We start from the raw sequence: 18,888 nt of genomic DNA on the forward strand, positions 1-18,888 counted from the left end.
CCCCTGAAATGCATAGAAAACTGCTTTTTTTTGGCACAGCCAATAAAAAAATTGGGGGTTCAAAAAACCCCACAGTACCCCTGAAATGCATAGAAAACTGCTTTTTTTTGGCACAGCCAATAAAAAAATTGGGGGTTCAAAAAACCCCACAGTACCCCTGAAATGCATAGAAAACTGCATTTTTTTGGCACAGCCAATACAAAAATTGGGGGTTCAAAAAACCCCACAGTACCCCTGAAATGCATAGAAAACTGCTTTTTTTGGCACAGCCAATACAAAAATTGGGGGTTCAAAAAACCCCACAGTACCCCTGAAATGCATAGAAAACTGCTTTTATTTGGCACAGCCAATACAAAAATTGGGGGTTCAAAAAACCCCACAGTACCCCTGAAATGCATAGAAAACTGCTTTTTTTTGGCACAGCCAATAAAAAAATTGGGGGTTCAAAAAACCCCACAGTACCCCTGAAATGCATAGAAAACTGCTTTTTTTTGGCACAGCCAATAAAAAAATTGGGGGTTCAAAAAACCCCACAGTACCCCTGAAATGCATAGAAAACTGCTTTTTTTGGCACAGCCAATAAAAAAATTGGGGGTTAAAAAAACCCCACAGTACCCCTGAAATGCATAGAAAACTGCTTTTATTTGGCACAGCCAATAAAAAAATTGGGGGTTCAAAAAACCCCACAGTACCCCTGAAATGCATAGAAAACTGCTTTTTTTGGCACAGCCAATAAAAAAATTGGGGGATCAAAAAACCCCACAGTACCCCTGAAATGCATAGAAAACTGCTTTTTTTTGGCACAGCCAATAAAAAAATTGGGGGTTCAAAAAACCCCACAGTACCCCTGAAATGCATAGAAAACTGCTTTTTTTTGGCACAGCCAATAAAAAAATTGGGGGTTCAAAAAACCCCACAGTACCCCTAAAATGCATAGAAAACGGCTTTTTTTTGGGCCAAAACGCTAGAAAGGTCAAAGGTCAAAAGGTCAAAGGTCAAATCGCTAGAAAGGTCAAAGGTCAAAAGGTCAAAGGTCAGAAGGTCAAAGGTCAAAAGGTCAAAGGTCAAATCGCTAGAAAGGTCAAAAAAATTGGGGGTTCAAAAAACCCCACAGTACCCCTGAAATGCATATAAAACTGCTTTTTTTTTGGCACAGCCAATAAAAAAATTGGGGGTTCAAAAAACCCCACAGTACCCCTGAAATGCATAGAAAACTGCTTTTTTTTGGCACAGCCAATACAAAAATTGGGGGTTCAAAAAACCCCACAGTACCCCTGAAATGCATAGAAAACTGCTTTTTTTTGGCACAGCCAATACAAAAATTGGGGGTTCAAAAAACCCCACAGTACCCCTGAAATGCATAGAAAACTGCTTTTTTTTGGCACAGCCAATAAAAAAATTGGAGGTTCAAAAAACCCCACAGTACCCCTGAAATGCATAGAAAACTGCTTTTTTTTGGCACAGCCAATAAAAAAATTGGGGCTTCAAAAAACCCCACAGTACCCCTGAAATGCATAGAAAACTGTTTTTTTTTGGCACAGCCAATAAAAAAATTGGGGGTTCAAAAAACCCCACAGTACCCCTGAAATGCATAGAAAACTGCTTTTTTTTGGCACAGCCAATAAAAAAATTGGGGGTTCAAAAAACCCCACAGTACCCCTGAAATGCATAGAAAACTGCTTTTTTTTGGCACAGCCAATAAAAAAATTGGGGGTTCAAAAAACCCCACAGTACCCCTGAAATGCATAGAAAACTGCTTTTTTTTGGCATAGCCAATAAAAAAATTGGGGGTTCAAAAAACCCCACAGTACCCCTGAAATGCATAGAAAACTGCTTTTTTTTGGCACAGCCAATACAAAAATTGGGGGTTCAAAAAACCCCACAGTACCCCTGAAATGCATAGAAAACTGCTTTTTTTGGCACAGCCAATACAAAAATTGGGGGTTCAAAAAACCCCACAGTACCCCTGAAATGCATAGAAAACTGCTTTTATTTGGCACAGCCAATACAAAAATTGGGGGTTCAAAAAACCCCACAGTACCCCTGAAATGCATAGAAAACTGCTTTTTTTTGGCACAGCCAATAAAAAAATTGGGGGTTCAAAAAACCCCACAGTACCCCTGAAATGCATAGAAAACTGCTTTTTTTTGGCACAGCCAATAAAAAAATTGGGGGTTCAAAAAACCCCACAGTACCCCTGAAATGCATAGAAAACTGCTTTTTTTGGCACAGCCAATAAAAAAATTGGGGGTTCAAAAAACCCCACAGTACCCCTGAAATGCATAGAAAACTGCTTTTTCTTGGCACAGCCAATAAAAAAAGTTGGGGGTTCAAAAAACCCCACAGTACCCCTGAAATGCATAGAAAACTGCTTTTTTTTGGCACAGCCAATAAAAAAATTGGGGGTTCAAAAAACCCCACAGTACCCCTGAAATGCATAGAAAACTGCTTTTTTTTTGCACAGCCAATAAAACAATTGGGGGTTCAAAAAACCCCACAGTACCCCTGAAATGCATAGAAAACTGCTTTTTTTTGGCACAGCCAATAAAAAAATTGGGGGTTCAAAAAACCCCACAGTACCCCTGAAATGCATAGAAAACTGCTTTTTTTTGGCACAGCCAATAAAAAAATTGGGGGTTCAAAAAACCCCACAGTACCCCTGAAATGCATAGAAAACTGCTTTTTTTGGCACAGCCAATACAAAAATTGGGGGTTCAAAAAACCCCACAGTACCCCTGAAATGCATAGAAAACTGCTTTTATTTGGCACAGCCAATAAAAAAATTGGGGGTTCAAAAAACCCCACAGTACCCCTGAAATGCATAGAAAACTGCTTTTTTTTGGCACAGCCAATACAAAAATTGGGGGTTCAAAAAACCCCACAGTACCCCTGAAATGCATAGAAAACTGCTTTTTTTTGGCACAGCCAATAAAAAAATTGGGGGTTAAAAAAACCCCACAGTACCCCTGAAATGCATAGAAAACTGCTTTTTTTGGCACAGCCAATAAAAAAATTGGGGGTTCAAAAAACCCCACAGTAGCCCTGAAATGCATAGAAAACTGCTTTTTTTTGGCACAGCCAATAAAAAAATTGGGGGTTCAAAAAACCCCACAGTACCCCTGAAATGCATAGAAAACTGCTTTTTTTTGGCACAGCCAATAAAAAAATTGGGGGTTCAAAAAACCCCACAGTACCCCTGAAATGCATATAAAACTGCTTTTTTTTGGCACAGCCAATAAAAAAATTGGGGGTTCAAAAAACCCCACAGTACCCCTGAAATGCATAGAAAACTGCTTTTTTTTGGCACAGCCAATAAAAAAATTGGGGGTTCAAAAAACCCCACAGTACCCCTGAAATGCATAGAAAACTGTTTTTTTTTGGCACAACCAATAAAAAAATTGGGGGTTCAAAAAACCCCACAGTACCCCTGAAATGCATAGAAAACTGCTTTTTTTTGGCACAGCCAATAAAAAAATTGGGGGTTCAAAAAACCCCACAGTACCCCTGAAATGCATAGAAAACTGCTTTTTTTTGGCACAGCCAATAAAAAAATTGGGGGTTCAAAAAACCCCACAGTACCCCTGAAATGCATAGAAAACTGCTTTTTTTTGGCACAGCCAATACAAAAATTGGGGGTTCAAAAAACCCCACAGTACCCCTGAAATGCATAGAAAACTGCTTTTTTTTGGCACAGCCAATAAAAAAATTGGGGGTTAAAAAAACCCCACAGTACCCCTGAAATGCATAGAAAACTGCTTTTTTTGGCACAGCCAATAAAAAAATTGGGGGTTCAAAAAACCCCACAGTAGCCCTGAAATGCATAGAAAACTGCTTTTTTTTGGCACAGCCAATAAAAAAAATTGGGGGTTCAAAAAACCCCACAGTACCCCTGAAATGCATAGAAAACTGTTTTTTTTTGGCACAACCAATAAAAAAATTGGGGGTTCAAAAAACCCCACAGTACCCCTGAAATGCATAGAAAACTGCTTTTTTTTGGCACAGCCAATAAAAAAATTGGGGGTTCAAAAAACCCCACAGTACCCCTGAAATGCATAGAAAACTGCTTTTTTTTGGCACAGCCAATAAAAAAATTGGGGGTTCAAAAAAACCCACAGTACCCCTGAAATGCATAGAAAACTGCTTTTTTTTGGCACAGCCAATAAAAAAATTGGGGGTTCAAAAAACCCCACAGTACCCTTGAAATGCATAGAAAACTGCTTTTTTTTGGCACAGCCAATAAAAAAATTGGGGGTTCAAAAAACCCCACAGTACCCCTGAAATGCATAGAAAACTGTTTTTTTTGGCACAGCCAATACAAAAATTGGGGGTTCAAAAAACCCCACAGTACCCCTGAAATGCATAGAAAACTGCTTTTATTTGGCACAGCCAATACAAAAATTGGGGGTTCAAAAAACCCCACAGTACCCCTGAAATGCATAGAAAACTGCTTTTTTTTGGCACAGCCAATAAAAAAATTGGGGGTTCAAAAAACCCCACAGTACCCCTGAAATGCATAGAAAACTGCTTTTTTTTGGCATAGCCAATAAAAAAATTGGGGGTTCAAAAAACCCCACAGTACCCCTGAAATGCATAGAAAACAGCTTTTTTTGGCACAGCCAATACAAAAATTGGGGGTTAAAAAACCCCCACAGTACCCCTGAAATGCATAGAAAACTGCTTTTTTTTGGCACAGCCAATAAAAAAATTGGGGGTTAAAAAAAACCCACAGTAGCCCTGAAATGCATAGAAAACTGCTTTTTTTTGGCACAGCCAATAAAAAAATTGGGGGTTCAAAAAACCCCACAGTACCCCTGAAATGCATAGAAAACTGCTTTTTTTTGGCACAGCCAATAAAAAAATTGGGGGTTCAAAAAACCCCACAGTACCCCTGAAATGCATAGAAAACTGCTTTTTTTTGGCACAGCCAATAAAAAAATTGGGGGTTCAAAAAACCCCACAGTACCCCTGAAATGCATAGAAAACTGCTTTTTTTTGGCACAGCCAATAAAAAAATTGGGGGTTCAAAAAACCCCACAGTACCCCTGAAATGCATAGAAAACTGTTTTTTTTTGGCACAGCCAATAAAAAAATTGGGGGTTCAAAAAACCCCACAGTACCCCTGAAATGCATAGAAAACTGCTTTTTTTTGGCACAGCCAATACAAAAATTGGGGGTTCAAAAAACCCCACAGTACCCCTGAAATGCATAGAAAACTGCTTTTTTTTGGCACAGCCAATAAAAAAATTGGGGGTTCAAAAAACCCCACAGTACCCCTGAAATACATAGAAAACTGCTTTTTTTTGGCACAGCCAATACAAAAATTGGGGGTTCAAAAAACCCCACAGTACCCCTGAAATGCATAGAAAACTGCTTTTTTTTGGCACAGCCAATACAAAAATTGGGGGTTCAAAAAACCCCACAGTACCCCTGAAATGCATAGAAAACTGCTTTTTTTTGGCACAGCCAATAAAAAAATTGGGGGTTCAAAAAACCCCACAGTACCCCTGAAATGCATAGAAAACTGCTTTTTTTTGGCACAGCCAATAAAAAAATTGGGGGTTCAAAAAACCCCACAGTACCCCTGAAATGCATAGAAAACTGCTTTTTTTTGGCACAGCCAATAAAAAAATTGGGGGTTAAAAAAACCCCACAGTACCCCTGAAATGCATAGAAAACTGCTTTTTTTTGGCACAGCCAATAAAAAAATTGGGGGTTCAAAAAACCCCACAGTACCCCTGAAATGCATAGAAAACTGCTTTTTTTTGGCACAGCCAATAAAAAAATTGGGGGTTCAAAAAACTCCACAGTACCCCTGAAATGCATAGAAAACTGCTTTTTTTTGGCACAGCCAATACAAAAATTGGGGGTTCAAAAAACCCCACAGTACCCCTGAAATGCATAGAAAACTGCTTTTATTTGGCACAGCCAATACAAAAATTGGGGGTTCAAAAAACCCCACAGTACCCCTGAAATGCATAGAAAACTGCTTTTTTTTGGCACAGCCAATAAAAAAATTGGGGGTTCAAAAAACCCCACAGTACCCCTGAAATGCATAGAAAACTGCTTTTTTTTGGCACAGCCAATAAAAAAATTGGGGGTTCAAAAAACCCCACAGTACCCCTGAAATGCATAGAAAACTGCTTTTTTTGGCACAGCCAATAAAAAAATTGGGGGTTAAAAAAACCCCACAGTACCCCTGAAATGCATAGAAAACTGCTTTTATTTGGCACAGCCAATAAAAAAATTGGGGGTTCAAAAAACCCCACAGTACCCCTGAAATGCATAGAAAACTGCTTTTTTTGGCACAGCCAATAAAAAAATTGGGGGATCAAAAAACCCCACAGTACCCCTGAAATGCATAGAAAACTGCTTTTTTTTGGCACAGCCAATACAAAAATTGGGGGTTCAAAAAACCCCACAGTACCCCTGAAATGCATATAAAACTGCTTTTTTTTGGCACAGCCAATAAAAAAATTGGGGGTTCAAAAAACCCCACAGTACCCCTGAAATGCATAGAAAACTGCTTTTTTTTTGGCACAGCCAATAAAACAATTGGGGGTTCAAAAAACCCCACAGTACCCCTGAAATGCATAGAAAACTGCTTTTTTTTGGCACAGCCAATAAAAAAATTGGGGGTTCAAAAAACCCCACAGTACCCCTGAAATGCATAGAAAACTGCTTTTTTTTGGCATAGCCAATAAAAAAATGGGGGGTTCAAAAAACCCCACAGTACCCCTGAAATGCATAGAAAACTGCTTTTTTTTGGCCAAAACGCTAGAAAGGTCAAAAGGTCAAAGGTCAAAAGGTCAAAGGTCAAAAGGTCAAAGGTCAAATCGCTAAAAGGTCAAAGGTCAAAAGGTCAAAGGTCAAAAGGTCAAAGGTCAAATCGCTAGAAAGGTCAAAAAAATTGGGGGTTCAAAAAACCCCACAGTACCCTTGAAATGCATAGAAAACTGCTTTTTTTTGGCACAGCCAATAAAAAAATTGGGGGTTCAAAAAACCCCACAGTACCCCTGAAATGCATAGAAAACTGCTTTTTTTTGGCACAGCCAATAAAAAAATTGGGGGTTCAAAAAACCCCACAGTACCCCTGAAATGCATAGAAAACTGCTTTTTTTTGGCACAGCCAATACAAAAATTGGGGGTTCAAAAAACCCCACAGTACCCCTGAAATGCATAGAAAACTGCTTTTTTTTGGCACAGCCAATAAAAAAATTGGGGGTTCAAAAAACCCCACAGTACCCCTGAAATACATAGAAAACTGCTTTTTTTTGGCACAGCCAATACAAAAATTGGGGGTTCAAAAAACCCCACAGTACCCCTGAAATGCATAGAAAACTGCTTTTTTTTGGCACAGCCAATACAAAAATTGGGGGTTCAAAAAACCCCACAGTACCCCTGAAATGCATAGAAAACTGCTTTTTTTTGGCACAGCCAATAAAAAAATTGGGGGTTCAAAAAACCCCACAGTACCCCTGAAATGCATAGAAAACTGCTTTTTTTTGGCACAGCCAATAAAAAAATTGGGGGTTCAAAAAACCCCACAGTACCCCTGAAATGCATAGAAAACTGCTTTTTTTTGGCACAGCCAATAAAAAAATTGGGGGTTCAAAAAACCCCACAGTACCCCTGAAATGCATAGAAAACTGCTTTTTTTTGGCACAGCCAATAAAAAAATTGGGGGTTCAAAAAACCCCACAGTACCCCTGAAATGCATAGAAAACTGCTTTTTTTTGGCACAGCCAATAAAAAAATTGGGGGTTCAAAAAACTCCACAGTACCCCTGAAATGCATAGAAAACTGCTTTTTTTTGGCACAGCCAATAAAAAAATTGGGGGTTCAAAAAACCCCACAGTACCCCTGAAATGCATAGAAAACTGCTTTTTTTTGGCACAGCCAATAAAAAAATTGGGGGTTCAAAAAACCCCACAGTACCCCTGAAATGCATAGAAAACTGCTTTTTTTTGGCACAGCCAATAAAAAAATTGGGGGTTCAAAAAACCCCACAGTACCCCTGAAATGCATAGAAAACTGCTTTTTTTTGGCACAGCCAATAAAAAAATTGGGGGTTCAAAAAACCCCACAGTACCCCTGAAATGCATAGAAAACTGCTTTTTTTTGGCACAGCCAATAAAAAAATTGGGGGTTCAAAAAACTCCACAGTACCCCTGAAATGCATAGAAAACTGCTTTTTTTTGGCACAGCCAATAAAAAAATTGGGGGTTCAAAAAACCCCACAGTACCCCTGAAATGCATAGAAAACTGCTTTTTTTTGGCACAGCCAATAAAAAAATTGGGGGTTCAAAAAACCCCACAGTACCCCTGAAATGCATAGAAAACTGCTTTTTTTTGGCACAGCCAATACAAAAATTGGGGGTTCAAAAAACCCCACAGTACCCCTGAAATGCATAGAAAACTGCTTTTTTTTGGCACAGCCAATAAAAAAATTGGGGGTTCAAAAAACCCCACAGTACCCCTGAAATGCATAGAAAACTGCTTTTTTTTGGCACAGCCAATAAAAAAATTGGGGGTTCAAAAAACCCCACAGTACCCCTGAAATGCATAGAAAACTGCTTTTTTTTGGCACAGCCAATAAAACAATTGGGGGTTCAAAAAACCCCACAGTACCCCTGAAATGCATAGAAAACTGCTTTTTTTTGGCACAGCCAATACAAAAATTGGGGGTTCAAAAAACCCCACAGTACCCCTGAAATGCATAGAAAACTGCTTTATTTTGGCCAAAACGCTAGAAAGGTCAAAGGTCAAAAGGTCAAAGGTCAAAAGGTCAAAGGTCAAATCGCTAAAAGGTCAAAAGGTCAAAGGTCAAAAGGTCAAAGGTCAAATCGCTAGAAAGGTCAAAAAAATTGGGGGTTCAAAAAACCCCACAGTACCCCTGAAATGCATAGAAAACTGCTTTTTTTTGGCACAGCCAATAAAAAAATTGGGGGTTCAAAAAACCCCACAGTACCCCTGAAATGCATAGAAAACTGCTTTTTTTTGGCACAGCCAATAAAAAAATTGGGGGTTCAAAAAACCCCACAGTACCCCTGAAATGCATAGAAAACTGCTTTTTTTTGGCACAGCCAATAAAAAAATTGGGGGTTCAAAAAACCCCACAGTACCCCTGAAATGCATAGAAAACTGCTTTTTTTTGGCACAGCCAATAAAAAAATTGGGGGTTCAAAAAACCCCACAGTACCCCTGAAATGCATAGAAAACTGCTTTTTTTTGGCACAGCCAATAAAAAAATTGGGGGTTCAAAAAACCCCACAGTACCCCTGAAATGCATAGAAAACTGCTTTTTTTTGGCACAGCCAATAAAAAAATTGGGGGTTCAAAAAACCCCACAGTACCCCTGAAATGCATAGAAAACTGCTTTTTTTTGGCACAGCCAATAAAAAAATTGGGGGTTCAAAAAACCCCACAGTACCCCTGAAATGCATAGAAAACTGCTTTTTTTTGGCACAGCCAATAAAAAAATTGGGGGTTCAAAAAACTCCACAGTACCCCTGAAATGCATAGAAAACTGCTTTTTTTTGGCACAGCCAATAAAAAAATTGGGGGTTCAAAAAACCCCACAGTACCCCTGAAATGCATAGAAAACTGCTTTTTTTTGGCACAGCCAATAAAAAAATTGGGGGTTCAAAAAACCCCACAGTACCCCTGAAATGCATAGAAAACTGCTTTTTTTTGGCACAGCCAATAAAAAAATTGGGGGTTCAAAAAACCCCACAGTACCCCTGAAATGCATAGAAAACTGCTTTTTTTTGGCACAGCCAATAAAAAAATTGGGGGTTCAAAAAACCCCACAGTACCCCTGAAATGCATAGAAAACTGCTTTTTTTTGGCACAGCCAATAAAAAAATTGGGGGTTCAAAAAACTCCACAGTACCCCTGAAATGCATAGAAAACTGCTTTTTTTTGGCACAGCCAATAAAAAAATTGGGGGTTCAAAAAACCCCACAGTACCCCTGAAATGCATAGAAAACTGCTTTTTTTTGGCACAGCCAATAAAAAAATTGGGGGTTCAAAAAACCCCACAGTACCCCTGAAATGCATAGAAAACTGCTTTTTTTTGGCACAGCCAATACAAAAATTGGGGGTTCAAAAAACCCCACAGTACCCCTGAAATGCATAGAAAACTGCTTTTTTTTGGCACAGCCAATAAAAAAATTGGGGGTTCAAAAAACCCCACAGTACCCCTGAAATGCATAGAAAACTGCTTTTTTTTGGCACAGCCAATAAAAAAATTGGGGGTTCAAAAAACCCCACAGTACCCCTGAAATGCATAGAAAACTGCTTTTTTTTGGCACAGCCAATAAAACAATTGGGGGTTCAAAAAACCCCACAGTACCCCTGAAATGCATAGAAAACTGCTTTTTTTTGGCACAGCCAATACAAAAATTGGGGGTTCAAAAAACCCCACAGTACCCCTGAAATGCATAGAAAACTGCTTTATTTTGGCCAAAACGCTAGAAAGGTCAAAGGTCAAAAGGTCAAAGGTCAAAAGGTCAAAGGTCAAATCGCTAAAAGGTCAAAAGGTCAAAGGTCAAAAGGTCAAAGGTCAAATCGCTAGAAAGGTCAAAAAAATTGGGGGTTCAAAAAACCCCACAGTACCCCTGAAATGCATAGAAAACTGCTTTTTTTTGGCACAGCCAATAAAAAAATTGGGGGTTCAAAAAACCCCACAGTACCCCTGAAATGCATAGAAAACTGCTTTTTTTTGGCACAGCCAATAAAAAAATTGGGGGTTCAAAAAACCCCACAGTACCCCTGAAATGCATAGAAAACTGCTTTTTTTTGGCACAGCCAATAAAAAAATTGGGGGTTCAAAAAACCCCACAGTACCCCTGAAATGCATAGAAAACTGCTTTTTTTTGGCACAGCCAATAAAAAAATTGGGGGTTCAAAAAACCCCACAGTACCCCTGAAATGCATAGAAAACTGCTTTTTTTTGGCACAGCCAATAAAAAAATTGGGGGTTCAAAAAACCCCACAGTACCCCTGAAATGCATAGAAAACTGCTTTTTTTTGGCACAGCCAATAAAAAAATTGGGGGTTCAAAAAACCCCACAGTACCCCTGAAATGCATAGAAAACTGCTTTTTTTTGGCACAGCCAATAAAAAAATTGGGGGTTCAAAAAACTCCACAGTACCCCTGAAATGCATAGAAAACTGCTTTTTTTTGGCACAGCCAATAAAAAAATTGGGGGTTCAAAAAACCCCACAGTACCCCTGAAATGCATAGAAAACTGCTTTTTTTTGGCACAGCCAATAAAAAAATTGGGGGTTAAAAAAACCCCACAGTACCCCTGAAATGCATAGAAAACTGCTTTTTTTTGGCACAGCCAATAAAAAAATTGGGGGTTCAAAAAACCCCACAGTACCCCTGAAATGCATAGAAAACTGCTTTTTTTTGGCACAGCCAATAAAAAAATTGGGGGTTCAAAAAACCCCACAGTACCCCTGAAATGCATAGAAAACTGCTTTTTTTTGGCACAGCCAATAAAAAAATTGGGGGTTCAAAAAACTCCACAGTACCCCTGAAATGCATAGAAAACTGCTTTTTTTTGGCACAGCCAATACAAAAATTGGGGGTTCAAAAAACCCCACAGTACCCCTGAAATGCATAGAAAACTGCTTTTTTTTGGCACAGCCAATAAAAAAATTGGGGGTTCAAAAAACCCCACAGTACCCCTGAAATGCATAGAAAACTGCTTTTTTTTGGCACAGCCAATACAAAAATTGGGGGTTCAAAAAACCCCACAGTACCCCTGAAATGCATAGAAAACTGCTTTTTTTTGGCACAGCCAATAAAAAAATTGGGGGTTCAAAAAACCCCACAGTACCCCTGAAATGCATAGAAAACTGCTTTTTTTTGGCACAGCCAATAAAAAAATTGGGGGTTCAAAAAACCCCACAGTACCCCTGAAATGCATAGAAAACTGCTTTTTTTTGGCACAGCCAATAAAACAATTGGGGGTTCAAAAAACCCCACAGTACCCCTGAAATGCATAGAAAACTGCTTTTTTTTGGCACAGCCAATACAAAAATTGGGGGTTCAAAAAACCCCACAGTACCCCTGAAATGCATAGAAAACTGCTTTTTTTTGGCATAGCCAATAAAAAAATTGGGGGTTCAAAAAACCCCACAGTACCCCTGAAATGCATAGAAAACTGCTTTATTTTGGCCAAAACGCTAGAAAGGTCAAAGGTCAAAAGGTCAAAGGTCAAAAGGTCAAAGGTCAAATCGCTAAAAGGTCAAAAGGTCAAAGGTCAAAAGGTCAAAGGTCAAATCGCTAGAAAGGTCAAAAAAATTGGGGGTTCAAAAAACCCCACAGTACCCCTGAAATGCATAGAAAACTGCTTTTTTTTTGGCACAGCCAATACAAAAATTGGGGGTTCAAAAAACCCCACAGTACCCCTGAAATGCATAGAAAACTGCTTTTTTTTGGCACAGCCAATAAAAAAATTGGGGGTTCAAAAAACCCCACAGTACCCCTGAAATGCATAGAAAACTGCTTTTTTTTGGCACAGCCAATAAAAAAATTGGGGGTTCAAAAAACCCCACAGTACCCCTGAAATGCATAGAAAACTGCTTTTTTTTGGCACAGCCAATAAAACAATTGGGGGTTCAAAAAACCCCACAGTACCCCTGAAATGCATAGAAAACTGCTTTTTTTTTGGCACAGCCAATAAAAAAATTGGGGGTTCAAAAAACCCCACAGTACCCCTGAAATGCATAGAAAACTGCTTTTTTTTGGCACAGCCAATAAAAAAATTGGGGGTTCAAAAAACCCCACAATACCCCTGAAATGCATAGAAAACTGCTTTTTTTTGGCACAGCCAATAAAAAAATTGGGGGTTCAAAAAACCCCACAGTACCCCTGAAATGCATAGAAAACTGCTTTTTTTTGGCACAGCCAATAAAAAAATTGGGGGTTCAAAAAACCCCACAGTACCCCTGAAATGCATAGAAAACTGCTTTTTTTTGGCACAGCCAATACAAAAATTGGGGGTTCAAAAAACCCCACAGTACCCCTGAAATGCATAGAAAACTGCTTTTTTTTGGCACAGCCAATAAAAAAATTGGGGGTTCAAAAAACCCCACAGTACCCCTGAAATGCATAGAAAACTGCTTTTTTTTGGCACAGCCAATAAAAAAATTGGGGGTTCAAAAAACCCCACAGTACCCCTGAAATGCATAGAAAACTGCTTTTTTTTGGCACAGCCAATAAAACAATTGGGGGTTCAAAAAACCCCACAGTACCCCTGAAATGCATAGAAAACTGCTTTTTTTTGGCACAGCCAATAAAAAAATTGGGGGTTCAAAAAACCCCACAGTACCCCTGAAATGCATAGAAAACTGCTTTTTTTTGGCATAGCCAATAAAAAAATGGGGGGTTCAAAAAACCCCACAGTACCCCTGAAATGCATAGAAAACTGCTTTTTTTTGGCCAAAACGCTAGAAAGGTCAAAAGGTCAAAGGTCAAAAGGTCAAAGGTCAAAAGGTCAAAGGTCAAATCGCTAAAAGGTCAAAGGTCAAAAGGTCAAAGGTCAAAAGGTCAAAGGTCAAATCGCTAGAAAGGTCAAAAAAATTGGGGGTTCAAAAAACCCCACAGTACCCTTGAAATGCATAGAAAACTGCTTTTTTTTGGCACAGCCAATAAAAAAATTGGGGGTTCAAAAAACCCCACAGTACCCCTGAAATGCATAGAAAACTGCTTTTTTTTGGCACAGCCAATAAAAAAATTGGGGGTTCAAAAAACCCCACAGTACCCCTGAAATGCATAGAAAACTGCTTTTTTTTGGCACAGCCAATACAAAAATTGGGGGTTCAAAAAACCCCACAGTACCCCTGAAATGCATAGAAAACTGCTTTTTTTTGGCACAGCCAATAAAAAAATTGGGGGTTCAAAAAACCCCACAGTACCCCTGAAATGCATAGAAAACTGCTTTTTTTTGGCACAGCCAATACAAAAATTGGGGGTTCAAAAAACCCCACAGTACCCCTGAAATGCATAGAAAACTGCTTTTTTTTGGCACAGCCAATAAAAAAATTGGGGGTTCAAAAAACCCCACAGTACCCCTGAAATGCATAGAAAACAGCTTTTTTTTGGCACAGCCAATAAAAAAATTGGGGGTTCAAAAAACCCCACAGTACCCCTGAAATGCATAGAAAACTGCTTTTTTTTGGCACAGCCAATAAAAAAATTGGGGGTTCAAAAAACCCCACAGTACCCCTGAAATGCATAGAAAACTGCTTTTTTTTGGCACAGCCAATAAAAAAATTGGGGGTTCAAAAAACCCCACAGTACCCCTGAAATGCATAGAAAACTGCTTTTTTTTGGCACAGCCAATAAAAAAATTGGGGGTTCAAAAAACTCCACAGTACCCCTGAAATGCATAGAAAACTGCTTTTTTTTGGCACAGCCAATAAAAAAATTGGGGGTTCAAAAAACCCCACAGTACCCCTGAAATGCATAGAAAACTGCTTTTTTTTGGCACAGCCAATAAAAAAATTGGGGGTTCAAAAAACCCCACAGTACCCCTGAAATGCATAGAAAACTGCTTTTTTTTGGCACAGCCAATAAAAAAATTGGGGGTTCAAAAAACCCCACAGTACCCCTGAAATGCATAGAAAACTGCTTTTTTTTGGCACAGCCAATAAAAAAATTGGGGGTTCAAAAAACCCCACAGTACCCCTGAAATGCATAGAAAACTGCTTTTTTTTGGCACAGCCAATAAAAAAATTGGGGGTTCAAAAAACTCCACAGTACCCCTGAAATGCATAGAAAACTGCTTTTTTTTGGCACAGCCAATAAAAAAATTGGGGGTTCAAAAAACCCCACAGTACCCCTGAAATGCATAGAAAACTGCTTTTTTTTGGCACAGCCAATAAAAAAATTGGGGGTTCAAAAAACCCCACAGTACCCCTGAAATGCATAGAAAACTGCTTTTTTTTGGCACAGCCAATAAAAAAATTGGGGGTTCAAAAAACCCCACAGTACCCCTGAAATGCATAGAAAACTGCTTTTTTTTGGCACAGCCAATAAAAAAATTGGGGGTTCAAAAAACCCCACAGTACCCCTGAAATGCATAGAAAACTGCTTTTTTTTGGCACAGCCAATAAAACAATTGGGGGTTCAAAAAACCCCACAGTACCCCTGAAATGCATAGAAAACTGCTTTTTTTTGGCACAGCCAATAAAAAAATTGGGGGTTCAAAAAACCCCACAGTACCCCTGAAATGCATAGAAAACTGCTTTTTTTTGGCACAGCCAATAAAAAAATTGGGGGTTCAAAAAACCCCACAGTACCCCTGAAATGCATAGAAAACTGCTTTTTTTTGGCACAGCCAATAAAAAAATTGGGGGTTCAAAAAACTCCACAGTACCCCTGAAATGCATAGAAAACTGCTTTTTTTTGGCACAGCCAATAAAAAAATTGGGGGTTCAAAAAACCCCACAGTACCCCTGAAATGCATAGAAAACTGCTTTTTTTTGGCACAGCCAATAAAAAAATTGGGGGTTCAAAAAACCCCACAGTACCCCTGAAATGCATAGAAAACTGCTTTTTTTTGGCACAGCCAATAAAAAAATTGGGGGTTCAAAAAACCCCACAGTACCCCTGAAATGCATAGAAAACTGCTTTTTTTTGGCACAGCCAATAAAAAAATTGGGGGTTCAAAAAACCCCACAGTACCCCTGAAATGCATAGAAAACTGCTTTTTTTTGGCACAGCCAATAAAACAATTGGGGGTTCAAAAAACCCCACAGTACCCCTGAAATGCATAGAAAACTGCTTTTTTTTGGCACAGCCAATAAAAAAATTGGGGGTTCAAAAAACCCCACAGTACCCCTGAAATGCATAGAAAACTGCTTTTTTTTGGCATAGCCAATAAAAAAATTGGGGGTTCAAAAAACCCCACAGTACCCCTGAAATGCATAGAAAACTGCTTTTTTTTTGGCCAAAACGCTAGAAAGGTCAAAGGTCAAAAGGTCAAAGGTCAAAAGGTCAAAGGTCAAATCGCTAAAAGGTCAAAAGGTCAAAGGTCAAAAGGTCAAAGGTCAAATCGCTAGAAAGGTCAAAAAAATTGGGGGTTCAAAAAACCCCACAGTACCCCTGAAATGCATAGAAAACTGCTTTTTTTTGGCACAGCCAATAAAAAAATTGGGGGTTCAAAAAACCCCACAGTACCCCTGAAATGCATAGAAAACTGCTTTTTTTTGGCACAGCCAATAAAAAAATTGGGGGTTCAAAAAACCCCACAGTACCCCTGAAATGCATAGAAAACTGCTTTTTTTTGGCACAGCCAATAAAAAAATTGGGGGTTCAAAAAACCCCACAGTACCCCTGAAATACATAGAAAACTGCTTTTTTTTGGCACAGCCAATAGAAAAATTGGGGGTTCAAAAAACCCCACAGTACCCCTGAAATGCATAGAAAACTGCTTTTTTTTGGCACAGCCAATAAAAAAATTGGGGGTTCAAAAAACCCCACAGTACCCCTGAAATGCATAGAAAACTGCTTTTTTTTGGCACAGCCAATAAAAAAATTGGGGGTTCAAAAAACTCCACAGTACCCCTGAAATGCATAGAAAACTGCTTTTTTTTGGCACAGCCAATAAAAAAATTGGGGGTTCAGAAAACCCCACAGTACCCCTGAAATGCATAGAAAACTGCTTTTTTTTGGCACAGCCAATAAAAAAATTGGGGGTTCAAAAAACCCCACAGTACCCCTGAAATGCATAGAAAACTGCTTTTTTTTGGCACAGCCAATAAAAAAATTGGGGGTTCAAAAAACCCCACAGTACCCCTGAAATGCATAGAAAACTGCTTTTTTTTGGCACAGCCAATACAAAAATTGGGGGTTCAAAAAACCCCACAGTACCCCTGAAATGCATAGAAAACTGCTTTTTTTTGGCACAGCCAATAAAAAAATTGGGGGTTCAAAAAACCCCACAGTACCCCTGAAATGCATAGAAAACTGCTTTTTTTTGGCACAGCCAATAAAACAATTGGGGGTTCAAAAAACCCCACAGTACCCCTGAAATGCATAGAAAACTGCTTTTTTTTGGCACAGCCAATAAAAAAATTGGGGGTTCAAAAAACCCCACAGTACCCCTGAAATGCATAGAAAACTGCTTTTTTTTGGCATAGCCAATAAAAAAATTGGGGGTTCAAAAAACCCCACAGTACCCCTGAAATGCATAGAAAACTGCTTTTTTTTGGCCAAAACGCTAGAAAGGTCAAAGGTCAAAAGGTCAAAGGTCAAAAGGTCAAAGGTCAAATCGCTAAAAGGTCAAAAGGTCAAAGGTCAAAAGGTCAAAGGTCAAATCGCTAGAAAGGTCAAAAAATTGGGGGTTCAAAAAACCCCACAGTACCCCTGAAATGCATAGAAAACTGCTTTTTTTTGGCACAGCCAATAAAAAAATTGGGGGTTCAAAAAACCCCACAGTACCCCTGAAATGCATAGAAAACTGCTTTTTTTTGGCACAGCCAATAAAAAAATTGGGGGTTCAAAAAACCCCACAGTACCCCTGAAATACATAGAAAACTGCTTTTTTTTGGCACAGCCAATAGAAAAATTGGGGGTTCAAAAAACCCCACAGTACCCCTGAAATGCATAGAAAACTGCTTTTTTTTGGCACAGCCAATAAAAAAATTGGGGGTTCAAAAAACCCCACAGTACCCCTGAAATGCATAGAAAACTGCTTTTTTTTTGGCACAGCCAATACAAAAATTGGGGGTTCAAAAAACCCCACAGTACCCCTGAAATGCATAGAAAACTGCTTTTTTTTGGCACAGCCAATAAAAAAATTGGGGGTTCAAAAAACCCCACAGTACCCCTGAAATACATAGAAAACTGCTTTTTTTTTGCACAGCCAATACAAAAATTGGGGGTTCAAAAAACCCCACAGTACCCCTGAAATGCATAGAAAACTGCTTTTTTTTGGCACAGCCAATAAAAAAATTGGGGGTTCAAAAAACCCCACAGTACCCCTGAAATGCATAGAAAACTGCTTTTTTTTTGGCACAGCCAATAAAAAAATTGGGGGTTCAAAAAACCCCACAGTACCCCTGAAATGCATAGAAAACTGCTTTTTTTTGGCACAGCCAATAAAACAATTGGGGGTTCAAAAAACCCCACAGTACCCCTGAAATGCATAGAAAACTGCTTTTTTTTGGCACAGCCAATAAAAAAATTGGGGGTTCAAAAAACCCCACAGTACCCCTGAAATACATAGAAAACTGCTTTTTTTTTGCACAGCCAATACAAAAATTGGGGGTTCAAAAAACCCCACAGTACCCCTGAAATGCATAGAAAACTGCTTTTTTTTGGCACAGCCAATAAAAAAATTGGGGGTTCAAAAAACCCCACAGTACCCCTGAAATGCATAGAAAACTGCTTTTTTTTGGCACAGCCAATACAAAAATTGGGGGTTCAAAAAACCCCACAGTACCCCTGAAATGCATAGAAAACTGCTTTTTTTTGGCACAGCCAATAAAAAAATTGGGGGTTCAAAAAACCCCACAGTACCCCTGAAATGCATAGAAAACTGCTTTTTTTTGGCACAGCCAATAAAACAATTGGGGGTTCAAAAAACCCCACAGTACCCCTGAAATGCATAGAAAACTGCTTTTTTTTGGCACAGCCAATAAAAAAATTGGGGGTTCAAAAAACCCCACAGTACCCCTGAAATGCATAGAAAACTGCTTTTTTTTGGCATAGCCAATAAAAAAATTGGGGGTTCAAAAAACCCCACAGTACCCCTGAAATGCATAGAAAACTGCTTTTTTTTGGCCAAAACGCTAGAAAGGTCAAAGGTCAAAAGGTCAAAGGTCAAAAGGTCAAAGGTCAAATCGCTAAAAGGTCAAAAGGTCAAA

The sequence above is a fragment of the Electrona antarctica genome (genome assembly GCF_951216825.1).
Source record: "Electrona antarctica genome assembly, chromosome: 15".
Taxonomy (NCBI): Eukaryota; Metazoa; Chordata; class Actinopteri; order Myctophiformes; family Myctophidae; genus Electrona; species Electrona antarctica.